Below are 19,246 nucleotides of genomic sequence, written 5' to 3'. Positions count from 1 at the left end.
ATATATATATATATATATATATATATATATATATATACACACACACACACACACATATATATACATATATATATGCACAGGTGTGGCTGTGTTAAGAAGTTTGTTTCTCAACCACATGACTCTGGGTTTAGTCCCACTGTGTGATACCTTGGGCAAGTATCTTCAACTATAGCCCTGGGCTGACCAAAACAAGTAAAAGATAAAAGATACACATACATATATATATACATAAACACACATATATTCATACACATATTTGTATATATTTAATGTTTTACTGATTTCAATTGGACTGTGATCAAATAGGGGCACTGCCCTGAAAGGTTTAGTTGAACAAATCAATCCCAGTGTTTATTTTCTATGTCTGGTACTTATTCCATCAGTCTTTCTTGCCTAACTGCTATGTTACAGGGACAAAAACAAACCAATACCAGGGGAGGTGGGTACATATGCAAACACACACACATATATACATGTACACTGTTTTCCCCATAACTTGTTTACCAAATTCACTTACAACGCATTGGTTTGTCTAGGGCTATAGTAGAAGACTTTTGCCCAAGGTACCATATAGTAAGACTGAACCTGTAATCATGTGACTGCAAAGCAAGTTTTTTAACCAGTCATATATATATATATACATATTGTAATTTACATGTTGAATTTTTCCATGAAGAAAAAACAAACACAAAATTTTAAATATTCTCTCTGGTTTCATAAGCCAAAGAAAATATTTTAAAACTATTTTTTTCGTGTAACATTTTCTAGGTTTAATTCACAGCATGGGAAATGGGAAAACACATTTACAACTTACTGGGGATTTTTTTTTTTTTGATATTTTAAAAAGAAAAAAAGTCAAAATATGCAGAATAAAATTAAATTAGAAATGGTACTGGTCAAACTTCAACAATCTACAAAGGAAAAGTATAAGTTCTAAAACAACAAATCCTCAGCAAAATGAACTAAATAGAACAGAATTGTAACTTTCCCTGCAAAGTTGACTGTCAATACAAGGTCTTTTTGGTTGCAAAAGAAATTAATGATATTTAATTGAGGCAATGCTTTTCCTGTTACCAACTACTACTAATTTTACAAGTAAAGGATACTCATATTCCAAAGTTTTCAAAAATAGTGTGACTAGTCATAACACCAGCATAAGCAGTAATAAAGGTGGAATATGCAGGCTGTTTCAAAAACTTTGATATTATTTGAAATGCAAATATTTGGGTAACCACATAGTCTAGGCAAATGAAACTAAACAGATTTAATGTTGGGCAAAATAGGATCTACTCATCAAAATTTGAATGAGAAATTCAAAGGCATGTGAATTTCATAAATGATATCACAAGATTTTGCAAGTTTTCAATGTGTGCACTGTCTATGACATGGCTGTCAATTTGGTAGTTCAATTCCTGCCAAACATGCTGCAGTACATCTTGGGTAACAGTCTCCAGTGTGGCAGTGATTCTCTACTTGAGTTCCTCTAAGCTTGTAGGAAGAGTGAGGACAGAGACCAGTCCCTTCACATAGCCACAGAGAAAAAATTTGCAAGGTATCAGGTCAGGTGACCATGCCAGCCATTTCAATTGCACATAGTCTTCATCATCTACACACCCGATCCATCTCCCTGACAGATTCTCATTGTGATAAGCCCACACAGTGAGCATCCAGTAAGGTAAAGCCCCCTCCTGTTGTAAAATGAAGTGTTCATGTTCATTAGCAATGAGCTTCTCAGTTAGCCAGTCCTGAAGCATTTACAGATAAACATCACCAGTAACATTTCCTTCAAAGAAAAATGGGCCACGAAATTGATTCTTGGGGATGGCACATTCACTTTTGGTGAGTTCCTCATGTGCTCAACTGTAGCATGGGAATTTTCTTCACCCAAATGTGAACATTATGCTTGTTGACTGCCATTCATATATGTGGCTTCATCACTGAAAACAAAATGTTCTTCAAACTTCTCTTGGATATTGACACTGAATGGCTTACGCTTTTGCTTGTCACCTGTCTTAAGGACTGAACGAGCTGCAGCTTGTACGGTGTCATTTGCAAGCATTTTCTTGTGACACACCAAGCTGTAGTTGGAAGAATCTGGGCTTCCAGACTTGCTCTTCTAATGGAATCCCTGGGGCTTTGCAAAGATGTTACCCAAACCCACTCAACCAATACAGGTGGTCATCCAGACTCTTTTGACCTTCATGGACAGCCTTCCTCTTTGATCTTTTTGTGCTATGTACAAAACTGCATTGCAGTTGGTGCATTTTTAGTGAATTCTTTCACAAATGCATGCTGCACAGTGTTATTCAACTGTGTTCAAACATACTCTAATATGCAAAGTACCATTTCATTTCTACTAAATAGCATCTCTACACCAGAACCTCACCACCATAAAACAGAATTTTGAGTTGTTTCTATACATGTTGTTAAAATATGAGATCATCTGAATGAGAATTGGTCAAGTTATTGATTACAAAATATCATTTTTCTGAAACATCTTGTATAAAGATCAGGGCACATTTGTGCATGCAAACATACACACACATTTTATGTGAAACAGGCTTCCTGAAATATTCCAAACAAAATTCTAGACCATTGTCTGGCAGTAAATCACCCTGCAATATAGTTAGTTCTATGTGCAGTTCCACTGTACAATTCCACAGTATCCCATAAAACATCACACAACCTACTGGGATTCTGGGGCATCATTTAAGCTGCCACTGTGCAATGATACATGGAAAAGAGGCCACATAATCTAGTATTATGACAGCCTTTCAGTTTCTTGACAGACATATTGTTTTGTCTCTGAACAGGACATTCAATGCTTTATTTCATCAAAGGTTACTGCTCCAAATATAAGTCACTATTTTGTATCATGGAACAACAAGCATGATTTTAGGTTATATTTTCAATTTGAATTTGATTATTGTCCAGGTATGAGCAACCTTTTTCTAGAAGCAGGTCACAAGAGACATGGCTCATCAGGCAGTTTGCAATATTAATTTCTTCGTATAATAAGGTAAACCATTCAAAAGTACTGCAGGTGGCAATTTGTCTATGACTGATATAGTCTACCACTAAACCCTAGAGTTATAGAGATTGTCCTTACATCAACCTAATGTAGGAACTTCTATGTGGTTGCTCAGCCTACTTAAACAGTCAAATGAATGGATGGTCTGTTTAATCAGAGCTGACTTCAAGTTAAATGTCAACTATCCATATCCATTTTTTCTCCAGTTCACCTAATTGTTGGAATAGGTATAAAGGCAGCTTCATTTTGATAAATATACATAAATAGTATAAGGTCCTATCCAGAGAAACAAGACTTATCCATCACCACCTTGACACTAGACTCAGATGTAAAAAGCCAGCATTATGCTTTGGGAAACGATGAACTTTCTCAACATATATATAGACATAGACGTTTGAAGGAAGGGTTGAACATTACTTTGGAACAGTTATCACTACCTGATACAGAAGGGGAAAGGAAATAAGAAATAATTGGGGGTAGGAATGAGATAACAAATGTAAATTTTTAGAAAAAATTCTATCAGAACCATAATTCCTATTGTCTGAAACAATGGAATACTATACAATGAAGGAGCTGGAGGAGAAATAACCACACCAGTCCCTTGCTATATATTCCTTCCAGCCAAGAGTTGATATAAAACCTTCTTTGACCTAATATTATTTAACAAATATCGATTCCCTTTTCAAAATACTTTCATTAAAGTGAAAGTGATATAAAACAACAGAATCTCATTGCAACCCAATGGCTGAACCAAAGAGGATTGTCAGGCTTACTAACCAAACAGATGATAGTTTGTCTCAAGTCACCGATGCCAGACAGTGAACTTCAACGGCCCAATTGGTTAGACACACAAATACATGACTGACCACAGACGGATGAAACGGTCATCGTTCGAACTGAGAACAAGTCGTTAGGCTGTTTGTCATCTAAGTATCAAGTACATTTTTATATTCAAGCAAAGATAATTAATTAAAGCTTTCACAACTGGAATAGTCAAGAGGGAATACAGGATAAAAATTATCCAAAGGTAGATGTTGAAGCACCACCCAGAATATTTCAACGAGCACCGTGAATCACACACACGTGTGTATCTCTATTATTGAGTACTTTTTGTGTTTATATATATATATATATATATATATATATATATAATCAGAGAAAGTGGGGAGATTGTGTTGGATAGAATAAGTGTAATAACTGGGATATTGGAATATTAAAAAGTATTTGTTTATAATCTTTGTAAGGTACACACCTGAGTCCCATTAGCAGCTTTTTTAACAAATCACTATTGCCATTATGTTAGAAGTAATTCATAGGCCGTTTTGAGGTTGGTAGTAATCGAAAAATGAGAAATTGGTTTATCCAGAGATTTTCAATGCAGCGTTTATCTCTCTCATCTAGCTATCATCCCTTCTCCTCATACACACATGTATGTACATATCTATTTAACTACAAACACACACACACACACACACACATAATATATATATTGTTTGTTTATACTGATTTTAAGGTCATCTATGACACAGCTGTCTCTCTCTTTGCTACGTAATGCACACACACACATATATATAGATACAAACTGCATGATGTATGTTTTATATACACGCGTTGAGTATGGATTGTTTTTAATCAGGCCATTGTTATTATCCTCTTGCATACGTGTTCAGGTTAACATTTAGAATATTTTTCAGACTAACCTTCAATGTAGCTGGTCAGCACTGAAAATAAAGGAGTTGGGGACAAGGTATGGAAGGAAAGAATGATTACTATATACAGTTTGTACAATATTTATGCTACACACATACACACCAACGAGGAAGCATCTACATGGTCACTCGACCCGCTAAAATAGCAGCCAAATCGCCCTTAAATCACACCTTGCATCTTAAAAAAGAACATATTTGCAGAATGTGATCCTGAGAACCCTGCATAGAAAAAAACAATGGGTGGTCACGGATGAAATGCCGTTGATCATATATATCCAATCTATAAAAAGTATCTTGAGGTTAAACAACTGATTAGAGAAAGTACCAGGGAAAAGACGAAGTCACTAACTTACGATACATAGTTAAAATTAATAATCACATTTTATCGCCTTAAAAAAGGCAAGACGATTCACTGAATAATGTTGTCTTAGTTACACTTTGTCAGAAAAGACAGTTACAGCTGGAATATTTTGTTGCTGTTTTTTTTTTTTTAACTTAACTTAGGAAACGAGATTATGAAGTATAATAAATAAGGAAAAACAGTCAAAAGAATTGCAGACCTGGAAGAAATTAATTGACGTTATTACAAGGAATGTGGTACAAACGGTAACAATTTTTTGTAACCCGGCAGTGCTAATAATGATTTCTTTTATTGGCACACGGTCACTAGTCGGTTAGAGGAAGGGCAGATATTGGTAGAATCCGACCTGCAGGGAAGAACGACAAACAAGTTACCCAATGACTACATACTACATATGCAGACACACACACAAGCAAACACAAATAGATTTACACACGCATAACCATATATGCAGCAGACACAAACATACATGCAAACAAGTGCAATAATACGTACACAGGAATATGAACATGCTAAATCTCTTCAATTGTATAACATTAGGGAGACAATTATAAAGATAACGCCTGAGCTTCTGCGACGTATTTTGAATATGATGTACACATAATCAAAAATTTTGTGAAACTTATTCTCGTTAAAAAATATGAATTACCTAACCAGATATCGCGCCTGCAGCAACTATAAAAATTGCACAAAATACACGATAGGAAAATAAACATAATGAAAGAGAAAGAAACTGGTTTATACAGCTTATACATACGTTTATATACACCTTAAACTTGATGCTCAAATTATTTTTTTTAAAATCAGTATAAACATTCAGCGCCTGCCATGTGTGTGTGTATGTATGTATGTGTGTGTGTATATATATATATATATATATATATATATATAGATAGATAGATAGATAGATAGGATGAGTGTGCGCGTGGTGTGTGTGTGAGAGTGGTGGCCAGAGATGATAGATAGATAGATAGAAGTATATGGCTAAATGGAATGACTATATATGAATGGGTAGAAAATATGGATTAGATAAATGCCTATTTATGAGAGGGAGGGCGAAAGATGATAGACTAACAGAAGGATGGGCAGATGGATCGATTGACAGATGTATATTGGATGGATGGAATGACTACATATGAATGGATAGAAATGTGGCTATACATGTATATATATATATTATATATATACATATATATTATATAATTTATATGTGTGTGTGTGTGTGTGTGGCTAAATAGATAGAATGATCGATAGATTTAAACAGAGATGCGGGTGTAAAGATTTTTGTATAAATCGTAACTAGTTGGTAGGATTGCGAGATAATTGATGTGAGAAAAAAAAAATTGTAAGAATAAATTTAGCAGAAACGAAACCTCAATGTGAACAATTCATACATACTTTGGCACACCCACACGGAGTGTAGACGTGCACAGCCTTCATAGACTCCCTCCTCCATACATTTGTGTGAATGTCCGCCATTTTTCTCTCCCTTTCCACCATCGGTATGCATATATATATATATACTATATAATTGTTTCTATGTACATATTGATTTATCTATATACACACATCTTTTCAGAGGATAAGGCGAATATAGCAGAAATAGACATAGGTAACTAAAAAGTTGAAGTAGAAGAGACAAAAACATATATATCAAAGCAACATACAGAAACTTGGCTACATGCATATGTTTATATATATATATATATATATAAATGTATGTATGTATAGATGATAATGAAAATGACTAAATAAAGAAAATATTGAAGGCAAAAACGAGTAAAAGTTTGAAGAAAACGAAGGGGAAATTAAGAGGAGAAGGAGAAAGAGATTGTTCAAAACAGGCTCGTAAGCGCACCTTGGTCTGATAGCTGGCAATGTGTACTACGTCATACGTTAACGCCCATATAATGATGTCATAAGGCCAACAGAGAGAGGAAGGTGGAAAGTTGTTGCTATTGGTGATTTGGAAAAGGGAAGCGGAGCGGTCAGAAAGCATATTTCGAGCGTTATCTTAAACTATGGTTGACTTGATGAGTAAAGGAATAGCAGTAAGAGATAGACGAACAGAAATGTGGTGAATGGTAGTAGTAAGAAAAAAAAATGATGCTTTTTTTTCCCCCTTCCCATAGCGTGTATTGTCGTAGTAGTGGGAGTAATAAAATGAATATAGAAGCTGCGTGGGTTGTGTGTGCTTCATGCGACAAACATTGTATGAGGTTTTTCAGAGAGTAAGAGGAGAAAAAAATGCTTTCAATGTACGTATATAGAAAAGAAATAAGCAAATCTGTGACGATATAGAAAAATTAGTCTGACTGAATAATTTAAGGATCATAAAGCTTACAGAGAAACTTATTTCACACTTCTCAATTTCAAAACACAAATATACATCAATAAATTAGTTTCCTGTTTCAGTAAGTGTTATTGTAAGTCTGTGTGTGCGTCTTTATTGAATTGATCATCAGTTGAAATTCGTAGAGTGTATTTTCCATTATTTCCTTCTTACTATCATTAAAAACGGCTGATATCGGAGTACTACTCATGAACGAATGACATCATCAAAATATGAGCTTGTTTGTTTTAAATGTCTGAAAAACTATTATTTTAAAATGCGTATTGACATTCCGTTTATTCTGTTTTTCCAGTCGTTAATATTTTCCCTTTGGCCGTTTCCTTTTACCTTGAAGAATATTTTTTGTTGTTTTTTGCCTCAGCTTCTTTTTAAATAATGGTTCTGAAACATTTCGGAAGTTGTGATCCGCTCATCATGCGCTGTGACGATGGCCAAGAATGGCAGTCGGCACAATTACGAGTCACTATGAACCGACAGCAACAGACAGACTAGTATCGCCGATTAAATGACAAAAGCCTTCGTTAACACCATCGAGACAAAGATAGTTGAAACGACAGATGAATCGGTCTCTACTTCTTGGTTGTGTCAACGAATTAGTCTGCAAATGTTTTGCGTTTTAGTGAGCTATTGGACTATTGATGTCCCACTTTCTCTTGCATACTTGTAAATAAAACAGATATGTGGAGGGAAATAGACTAAATACAATCAAATATGTCATGCAGATCTGGCTTACAGAACTTAGTACGTCCGAAGGTGGGAAAATGGACAAATTATACTGACCTTCAAATAATAGAGGGAATTTCATTTGGCGCTTGTTACCCCAAACAGAACAGTGAAAAATTTGTCCTTTTTCGAACGATCATACCGTTGACGCAAGGAAAAGTTTATATAGGGAATACCCTCAGTCTGAATAACCCCAATCAGGATTATGACAACTAAAGGAATGTTAAAATAGTAATCTGAGCCCAATCCAGAATGGGACTACCTTTCTCTTATCGCCAGACAAATTTGACTGTCAGATGTGCATTGCTGCATCCAGCCTAATCTCAGATAATTTCTGGTTGTGGTGATGACTGTTATTGTTGTTTAGCCCTGAGTCATCCTTCATCGAGCAAATCTAGGATCAAAGGCGTTCCAGTTGTAACCATTCTGTTTTATGTATATCTTGGACTACATTATCTAATCTTACTTTGCTTTTTTTTAAGTAAGCTGTGGTGTGAGGGAAATTTAGCTGCTATTTTTTGCAGATAGATTGACCGGGTAGCGGCTCCCTCAATTAAGAGCAAGTTTATTCTTGTCGTTTATGCATTCATCTACATGATACTTTCCTATTATCTGAGCTAACCGAAGTTTTTACTATGATTTTTCGAACTTTCACATATTACGGGAATTCTTTTGCTGTAGTAAAAAAAAAACAACACGTTTTAAGTTTTAAATATTTTACACTTTAATTTTAATTTCTATTCGATGTTTTATGATAGAATACTTGAAATAATATAGGATAAAATATAACTCAAAAGAATTGGTAATTTCTGTGATATGAAATAACTTCGGCGGAAAGTGTTGTTTCTAAGCTATTTTGTTATTATCGTGAAGGCACATAACCTTGTGGTTAGTGTTACACTCACGATCGCGAGATCATGGTTTCATTTTCTGGGCCAGGTGGTACGTTGTGTTCTTGAGCAAGACACTTATCTCACGTTATTCTGCGATCACTTCGATAGCTGACATGTACACCGTACACTTGTGCAGGCAATATTGATTTGATGAAGGTTAATTATTTGTGCAGCTTGTTCCGCAAGAAATCGCAGAGCCGTCTTTCTCGGACTACGAGAGACTACCATCATCGTTACGAAATATAGTTGAGACATTTTGATACCCGACATTTAAATTACGAATTGGGAAGCACGAATTACGAATTGGGCAGACAATGTAAAACAGCTATTGGCGGACATGGGGAAAAGTAAACTAAACTTCCCAGATGAAAATTAAACACGAATCCCCACCAAAATAAACAAGTAATGATGATAAAACCAAGCATATTTAAGTATGGTTTTAATACTTAACATCATATGAAAAGCTGCAGCTTCTCTTCAGCAGTGTCATTTACATTAGAACAAGTAGAATTTACGGTATAGACTGTATAGATTTCTAACAGTTTTGGAGATATGAAGTCCTTATAAAATTTGTGCGCAATAGTTCATCTCTGTTTCTCACAACAGCGTCCAGGGTCGATAAATAAAGTACCAGTATTGGACGGTATTTGGCGCTTAAAGCGTAGAACGATTGTCATTTCAGAATTTGTTCCGGCTCTTTGCGTTAAAAATCTGGCCGTGATCTACTTGAAAGAAGGACTTAATCTGTTACACCATCACCTGATCTTTCGGAGCCCTTAGCGGAGTCGACTCTGTTGCAAATTCGAAATAGGTCTACTGTTTGAGGAAAACTTTCCCCTCACCCCATCAGTCTCGGAAGTTCTGTACAGAGTCATGTGTATTCACTAGCGTAGCTAGAGTGTGTGCCGCTTCCGGACCCCACAAAAAACATATTGCCCACAGCAGACCCAAAAGTGCCATCCGGGACCATCCGCCTCACTCCCAAGTTACGCTAGTGTGTGTATTGTCTCTTCTAAATAAACGATACAAACCATAATATAAAGCCATACAAGTGAAAAAAAGAAGAAGCCTGCCTAACAATCCTGATTCACCCCGTTAGGTTTTTGGAAAACTGAAAATTTCCGATAAGCGTCGCGCAATTTTTGCTAAATTACAGGATAAAATGAAATATTGATATTTATTTCTTAGTGAAATTACAACAATAAATTTTAAAAATACTACTATATATTTCTGTGAAATTCGTCACGCCACTCTCTTGGCGGCGAACTCGGATTCAGCTTCCTGAATCCTCCAAATGCGTTTGTCAACATTAGTATAAATATTGTTTATACTTTCGGCTATGACGACGACAGGCAGGAAACTGATGTTTAATACCAATACTCTCAACTCTTAACTTAATTCTGAGTCAACCAGACCCTAAAATGATGAGGAGGATTAGTGAATTCGCCACCAAAACGTTTTCCAATAGATCTAAGCGTCACATGGGGTGGGGGGCTTCTTAGAGTTTAGCACATCACTTTCACTTTTGTCAACGAAGATAATGTACCTTCGAGATGGTCTACATCAAATACTTCGAAACACTCCAAAGCTATATGTACCTTTCACCGAACACGAAAATTCTATCCAACGTATGCAGAGGAAATACAGATCGTTTAGTTTGAAGACAGTGGATGACAACAATCCAACTTCTCTTAGATGTGGCACTCTTTGTTCCCTATCCCCGTAAGTTAAATCGCTTCACTGATGTTTTGTTATGCCTTCATCAATAAATTACTCCACAACCCCATACAACCTATACATAACCAGAGCAAATAAAGCTTGCCGACTTCAACACTTCGCCACACGGTGTTCGAATAGCTACGTAGAAATAAGTAGGATGTTCATGGTTGGGTAAAGTAACATAGCTTTACGTAGAAAAGGTACTAAATAGTTAGACTCAAATATTCACCCACCTCTACAGTGCTCACTAGAACTGACTTGTTTCTAGTAAGTCGCTCGACTTACTAGAAACAATAACTAAACTTGCACCAACTTACATCTGAACATCTTAGAACGATAAACATTGTATGACGTGGTACTGCGTTCCCTGCATTTAGGAAAAAAGACGAATGGTCGTGGCTGGAAAGACTTTGATCAGAGTTCTCCTCGACTAGAGCTGACCCGTAGGTAAACGACTGCAACAACAATAACTAACTATCCTTGGGAAAATAATAACTGCTTCATAGTATGTAATTTTGTTGTTGAAATCCCGTGTAACTTTTTAGTGTTTCTCAACCGCAAGTCGAACGAGAGAAGTAATGATTCATAGTCTTGCTGATGCTTCTCAGTATTAAAATGACATTTGCATTGTCGTTAATACGTTTGTACTTTACAAAGAGAGGAGAGATTGCTGTTTGGCGAGGATATATTCGAACAGGATAGAAGTTGGACTTCGGACTGAAGGATTGTGCGATATATTTGTTGCGGAAATTAGAAACAGACACAATGTGCGCAACGAAAAGTGGACGGTTTGTACAAACTACATTTGAGGAATGCGGATAACCTGCAGATTCGGAAGAGTTTTGGCAGTTGTTTAATCGTAAGTCAGCTTTGGTGAAGAAAACTTACGATGAAAGACATTCTAAAAGTGATCATTACGTGTTTCTATTCAGACTATCCTATGTCTATTTTTTAAGACGGTAGGGAGTTGCTTTAGGGAGATTTGGTTGCTATTTCTAGCAGGCCGTGCGGCCACAGAGAGGCTCCGGAAGACAGAAGGTGGTGACTAAAATCAGAAAGTTGTCAGTGAGTACGGAATTATCGATCCTGCAAATTGCTTTCCTCAGAATATTTTCTAGGAATAAAGAGAGTGAGTCGGTCCTGATACAAGAACATGACTGTTATGAGGGGTATATATTACATGCATACATACATGAAGGAACTTTGGATCTAGGTTAGAAACCGGTTTTTTATTGGCAAGAAATCTTGAAATAAACTGAATAATGACATACATACTCGCGCGCGCAATGTAAAAACAATAGGTAACTAGATACCCAGTCTATCTAAAGGTGTTTTATGTGGCTTCCTAGAATGGTTACTGAAAATCTGACTTCTAGCAGTTGTAGAGTGGTTGAGAGTCCATATAAAACTACAGTTAATTTCTTTCGATCCCGTATGCGGTACTACTAAAGCAGCGCGGACCCGAACGCGCAGTCGCGCGTCCGCGCTAGCTAGTCTTGAGTGGTCGATCCTAACCCTAACCCTAACCCTAACCCTATCGCTAACCCTAACCCTAGCCCTAACCCTGTCCCTAACCCTAACCCTATCGCTAACCCTAACCCTATCCCTAACCCGCGTGTGCAAATGAATACGTGTTTAGGGTTAGGATAGACCACTCACGACTAGCTAGCGCGGACGCGCGACTGCGCGTTCGGGTCCGCACTGCTTTAGTAGTACCCCCGTATGCTAGAGTTGTGTGTATTTTATAAAAAGTAGTGTATACATTGCAATCATTTATCTTTTACTTGTTTCAGTCATTGGCCTGCGACCATTCTGGTGCACCACTTTGAAGGGTTTAATTGAAAAAAAATCGTCCCTGGTACTTATTTTATCGGTGTCTGTTACCGAACCGCTAGTTTACGAGGACATAAACAAACCAACACCGGTTGTCTAGGATTGGGGATAAGGACATAAACATACGCACACACAAACTAATCATATTAATCGATCTTAGCAATCAGTTTTGCACGAGGTATTAAAACCGGATATTAAGTAACAGCTAGGTTAATTAATACCGCTCTCTCTGTCTCTGTCTGTCTGTCTCTAGATAGATAGATAGATAGAACCCAAAACTATGTGGTTGAGAAGCAAAGTTCTCACTACACAGCCATGACTGAACCTAAAGTATGATAGTCGACAAAATTGTAACTGTGGAAACCTAAAGGGAAATTTTAAAGCATGTTAAGTTACGTTAACATGCAACACTCGAGAAGACGGTTTGGTGAAAACGTTCACGTATACTTTGTTAATGATTTCTCTGATGTTACAGTCCAAATTTTCCTGTTATATTCTATATTATAAGTCCATTTTACGGTTCTACATTTAAGAGATGAGGAATTATGTACATTATTTACATTTGACGGATATTTGTCCTCATCTGAAAGCTGGAGGGTATATCAGCCGAAACGTTGTATTAACAACAAACAAGATGAGGACAAATATCCGTCAAATGTAAAATAATGTATAAGTCCATTTTGTTGTCAACTAAAATAGTCGATTACACACCAATAAGTTTCAATTTTTGGAGAGAGCAGCAAAAATTGTTTTTCCACCACTCGTCTCGTACGAGTCAACGAGAAAGCCTGCACACGGTCATTTGATTTACTAGAAATAGTACCCCAACCTTCCTCAAATTACAACCTAATTTCTTTTTAAAAAATAAGTGAAAGATACATTGTAGGCAATGAAGTTCAGAATAAACAATAAGACAGGATGGTCATAGCTGAAACACTTTCGATCACAGGTCTATTTGATCAGGGCTGACTAGCAACTTAATATGAATTAGGCACTTGCTGAAAAGCTTCCAGTTATACCTCGACTACTTCTGATTCTCTCTCTCTCTCACTCCATAATATATATATGTGATGTGTGTGCGTATGAACAAGTATGTATGTGTATATATGTTTATAAAATTTAATTAGACGATATGTTATCTTCGTGAAGGGATGGTTGCATCCAAGGAAATACTGGTTCAATACCTAGTATTGTTGGAAAATGAAATTCCCTTAAAACAATAGAGATATATTAAGCATATAGTTTATACCAGTTAAACGAAGAAAAGAAAATGGAGATAAGGAAGTTAATTATTTATTATTAACAAATTGATCATCTTCGCTTCTTACAGCCGTTTAATTAATACTCAATAATTTAATTACAAATTTGTATATCAAATTTGCATTTATGTGACATGAGCATAATTTCATCAGAGAAAAAAAGATGTACCTTGGGGTGTTATTTGTGGACCTATCAATTCATTTCAATAGAAATTAAATTATTGAGTATTAATTAAAACGGCTGTAAGATGCGAAGATGACCAATTTGTTAATATTAAATAACTAACTTCCTTATCTCTATTTTCTTTTCTTCTTTTAATTATATATATATATATATATATATATATATATATATATATCGTTTAGGCATAGCAAGACTAATAACCTGGTGTAAAACTCAATATACGCATGTTTCAGAACTCAATGTTAGAGGAGTATAAAGAGGTAATAAAAACAAAGAGATGATACCGGAAAAAAACAATACATAACCTTTGTTTTTTCCAGTGTCGTCTCTTTTTCTGTTATGTATGTGTGTGTATGTGCGATAGAATAAAGGTATCAACAAGCAAACAACCGGTAGTAAGTTAAATTATGACATATTTAAACATGACGGTGGAATTAAATAATACAGGAGTTTAGATCACAAGAGGTTGATAAAAAATTAGTTGAGGAATATTCATAATGGTTATGGTATATGTCACTATTCTCCCAGAGCAGTTATGCTGTAGGTCCACATTACTGGTTTTATGTTGTAGCAGGACTTCGATTTGAAATTGCATTAGTACAATAACGAGAAATAGGCCACTATCAGGTGATTTGCCCCGAATTCTGACCAAATAGTATTTCAGCGGTTATCATACAATCGATGGAATTTTCCATGAATTTCCTGCCAAAACATGGCTATAAATTGAGATGCGCGCTAGAGAGACAGAGTCAGGGACAACAGAAGTCTTTCAGAAGACAGGTTTCTTGGTCGTTGCACGACGCTGGGTTAATAGAAATCATTTGTCTACAATAAATAATGAGTTTTCCCACCTCTTACAACACGAAGAAATAGTTATCTGGCTAGCATGCAGTCATATCTCTAACGATAAAAGCTTCTCTAGACACTTACGGCATAAGTGTCTCGGTATGTCATTGTGGCAATCTACTCCGACGATAGAATAGATTGCATAATTTTGGCTGCCAACTGCTTGCAGGGAAATGCACCATCTGCGCTTCTATTCTTGAAACAGCTGTAAGAGACACTACCTGTGCACCTTCTGCTTTCTTCTCACCCAGCTTTGGATTCTTCAAGTCAGTGCCCCAACATGGCCGCAGTCTAATGACTGAAACAAGTAGAAAGATAAAAGGATGTGTATGTATGTGTGTGTGTATGTGTAGTATTAGATTTGGCCGTGTGGTAAGACGTGTGCTACGCGCTGGTGTGGCTGCGTGGTAGTACATTTGTTTTCCAATCGCACTGTTCTGAGTTCAGTCCCACTGCATGACACCTTTGGCAAGTGTCTTCTACTATAGCCCTGGGCTGACCACAGCTTTGTAAATGGATTTAATGGCGGAAACTGAAAAAAAAAAAAAACTCGTCGTATGTATATCTATATGTATTTATTTATGTGTATGTTTATCTTTGCGTTTGTGTTTATGCTCCACCACCCCTTGACAACCTGAGTTGGTTTGTTTATATCCCCGTAACTTAGCGGCTCGTCAAAAGAGTCTGGTGGAATAAGTACTAAGCTTAAAACTATAGAATGGAGTCGATTTAAGCGACTGAACCATTCAAGGCGGTGCCCCAACGTCGCTGCTGTCCGATAACCGAAACATGTAAAAGATAAGATATATTTACATTATTATATTATGTACATAAACTTGTGCATGTGTACGTATATTACATATACAATTATATATGTATGTATATGTATATATATATATACATATATATATTTGTGTGTGTGTATATATATATATCGCTAACCACTAAACCTTTTTTTAATTTTCTCTCCCTGTTTATTTCTGTGTTCCTTTCTGTCGAAGAGCGTAGACTCGAAACGTAAAAGACTCTCTCACTTCCCTAGCGTTAAACTAATACATCTGTTTGTTGTGTACACACCCGTCTTCGTCTTTTTTTTTTGTAAATTTTCACTATATATATATATATAATTACGCACGCACGCACATATATGCGTACATACGTACGTACGTGTATGCATGTATGTAAACATCGCATTATTTCATTTCGCACTTCTTTTAGTATTTTACAAACCATTTCATAGATGAAAGACTTTCTTCCCACTTTACTGCTCCCCTCGCTTTCTCCTTATGTATCTTCCATCTCTTTCCTACCTAATATGAGTCGACATGACAGTGCTTCTTCTACTCTCTCACCTTGTATATCTTGTTGCCTGCTTGCCGCCTTCCATCACACTAAACAACTACTGAACTGCAGAACAAGTTCGCGACAACGAACAACTTTATCCCTATTACTGGTAAATTTTTCACTCACAATATTAACTCCGCACTGTTAATAACGATTGTTTCCATGTAGGTTTATTTTCTTCTTTCTTTTTTTACTTGAGCTACATAAATTTTAAAATATAAAGTGAGGAGTTGTAGCCTAAGGCAAGCTCGATCAAAGTAGGCATGTGACAAAAGGCATTACTCCTGCCGTAAAATATACCATTTTTTTTTTTTTTGAGAATGTTTATTAACCAGTGACCACTCGTTAAGTGTCGGATGTGATGGCATGGTGTTGATGCGGAATCTAGCTGCTATTTCTAACAGATCGAGTGACCATGTAGAATAGTCGTGGGCAACGTGCGGTCCGTGGGACTTTCTGAGTGGTTCACCTAACTAAAAATTACCTTAAATTTTTGTGCGCGGCTCGCCTGAAGATAAATTATATCTAGTGCTGCCGCATCTTGAAGAAAAGATTGCCCGTACCTGACGTCGAGGTTCCTTCGATTGACTCTTCTCAGTGGTTAGATAGAAAAATAACTTCTGATTTGGGTACCAGGAAAGTAACTTTGCAGTGAGGTGGCTAGACGATTACATTGGCACCTAGTACTTGACTTTTACTTAATTATATAGACTGTGAAAAGCAAAGTGAAAAGTCAATGTTGATCTCGGCGTTATTTGAACTTAAAACGTAATAATGCGAGATTTTTAACTGAAAAAATTGATGTTGTCTTTTACATTTTTATGATTTCATGTTCTTCGAACTTGCCTTATGTTGACAACTGTTATTTCACTTGGACAACGGAATCATTTGGTGACGAAGACACTACTTAAATATACCAGTCGTGTTGCAACTATAAGCTTTTCGTACACTCAAAGTATACTTTAAAGTTGACAACTGTTAGTATTTACATTCACCCATGAAAAGTGCACTTGGTTACACGTACACACGCACACACAAAATGCATACACACTTTTACAACTGATAAGTCAATTTTCATTTCTTTTTAGAATTAATTCATCGGAAATAACTGTTATAAATTTTAGCACAAGGCCAGCTGTTCTAGTGGGTGGAGCAAGTCGATTATATCAACCTCAGTACTTGATCGGTGCTTTGTTTTATTAACCTGAATAAATGAAAAGCAAAGTTAACCTTGGAGATATCTGAACTCGGAACATAGAGTGCTAGAAGAAATGCTGCTAAGTATTTTGACCGACACTAATGATTCTGCCAACTCGCCACCTTTAATTCATTAGAAATAATTGTTTCAAATTTTGACATAAGGCTACCAATGTTAGGGGAGGGTTAAGTCAATTACATTAATCCTGGTGTTTTATTTTATTGGCCCCCAACAAGGATAAAAGACAAAATTAACCACCTCCGTCATATCTGATCTCAGAACATAGGGAGCTAGAAATTTACCACTGAGTATTTTGTCCAAAGCACCAATGATTCTTCCTGCTCTCTGCCATAATCCATTAGACATAACGAAGGGAGCCAGATGAAGCTTTGAACAAAGGAAATTTATCCAAAAGTAATACTGAAGATTAGAAAATGCAAAGTGCAAAGACAGTTTCAGGAGATTCAAACAGATCCACCAAACACATCATTCAAATTAAGGTTAAGTTTGAAATAGATGGAACTGTTCAGTATGTTCTCAAGAAGTGTTCTGGAAAACTGTGGACATTGTTGAAGCCCACCAAGCAAAAGGAATTTCACAATCAAGCATCCAATAAATTTTGAAGTGGTGTCATTGGTAAAGTAACATTCCAAGGACAGTTCATAGTTTCAATGAAGATGATCTGGACCAAGAATAGACCTAGCTTGGACTTCAGTAGTTTCAAGGGTATATAGGTTAATAATAATAGTAATAGTAATAATAATAATAAGAAGAAGAATGGTTTCAAATTTTGGCACAAGACCAGCAATTTTACTTTTTTCTGGTGGGATGTTAAGTTGATTACATCAATGAAATTAATCTAGCAACCATGCTCATATGTTTCTGAATTCCCTTAACTTTTTTCAGGGCAGACTGAGCCGTTGGTCAATCAGGCACTGCCCAAGGGCCCGGAGTTCTGTGGGGCCCACAATCTACATGTTAACTCTACTAAAATACACATTCAAAGGGGCGGGGTAAACAGTTACACCCAAGGGCCCTTAATACTGTCAGTCCACCCCTAACTCTTTGGCATTTAAACCGGCCATATTCAGTCCAAATATTCTACTTGTTTTATGTTCCAACCAGTCAAATCTTGCCTCTCACACCTACCCTAAAATGTCATTCTGAAAATAAACAATCATATCATTGAAATCTCAAAGCTGCAGGATAATGTATGATTAATTCAAAACAACATAAATAAGTATTGCATTTGATAGAGTAATCTGAATGCTAAAGGATTAAGAAAAAATCCAATGACCAGATCTGCAGGTCATTTACAAAATGCATTAATGGATGAGTGGCAGATCACTAGATATTACTTCTGTTCATTCGCTTCTTCTACTCTGCTCCCATGAATTTAATCTTCTCACCAACCTCTCAAAACTTCTCTCGCCAACCTTCAACAATCTCTCCCTCTTATAGCTGGCAGTTTTTGTACTTTTTCACGACGGAAAATACACCTTTCATGGCAGTTATAATGGAATTGGTTTCTTATATCAGTGTAATAAGGCGTTTCAAAAGAACATCTTTACCCCTGGGAATTACCTGGTACACCAGCTAGTATATATATATATATATATATGTGTGTGTCATATCTATATACAATATATATATCATATACATCATATATATATATATATATATATATATATATATATATACCATATACATATCATATACATATATATATCTATATATGTATGATATATATATATGTCATACTTATATATATATATATATAAATATGTATATAT

The 19,246-nt window shown here is 36.1% G+C and overlaps 1 long non-coding RNA gene across 1 annotated transcript in view; it reads right to left on the bottom strand.

Annotated features, from left to right (window-relative positions):
* Positions 1 to 6,951, bottom strand: part of LOC106870413 (uncharacterized) — a 21,880-nt gene extending 14,929 nt beyond the window's left edge. Inside the window, exon 1 of the long non-coding RNA XR_008264409.1 lies at positions 6,500 to 6,951. This is a non-coding gene — a long non-coding RNA (uncharacterized LOC106870413). The remainder of the gene's footprint in view (positions 1 to 6,499) is intronic.
* Positions 6,952 to 19,246: the final 12,295 nt, after the last annotated feature.

Source organism: Octopus bimaculoides, chromosome 6, assembly GCF_001194135.2.
Source record: "Octopus bimaculoides isolate UCB-OBI-ISO-001 chromosome 6, ASM119413v2, whole genome shotgun sequence".
Classification (NCBI taxonomy): Eukaryota; Metazoa; Mollusca; class Cephalopoda; order Octopoda; family Octopodidae; genus Octopus; species Octopus bimaculoides.
Note: the sequence above shows the minus strand (reverse complement) of the source record. Positions and strands in the feature narration are given on the sequence as shown.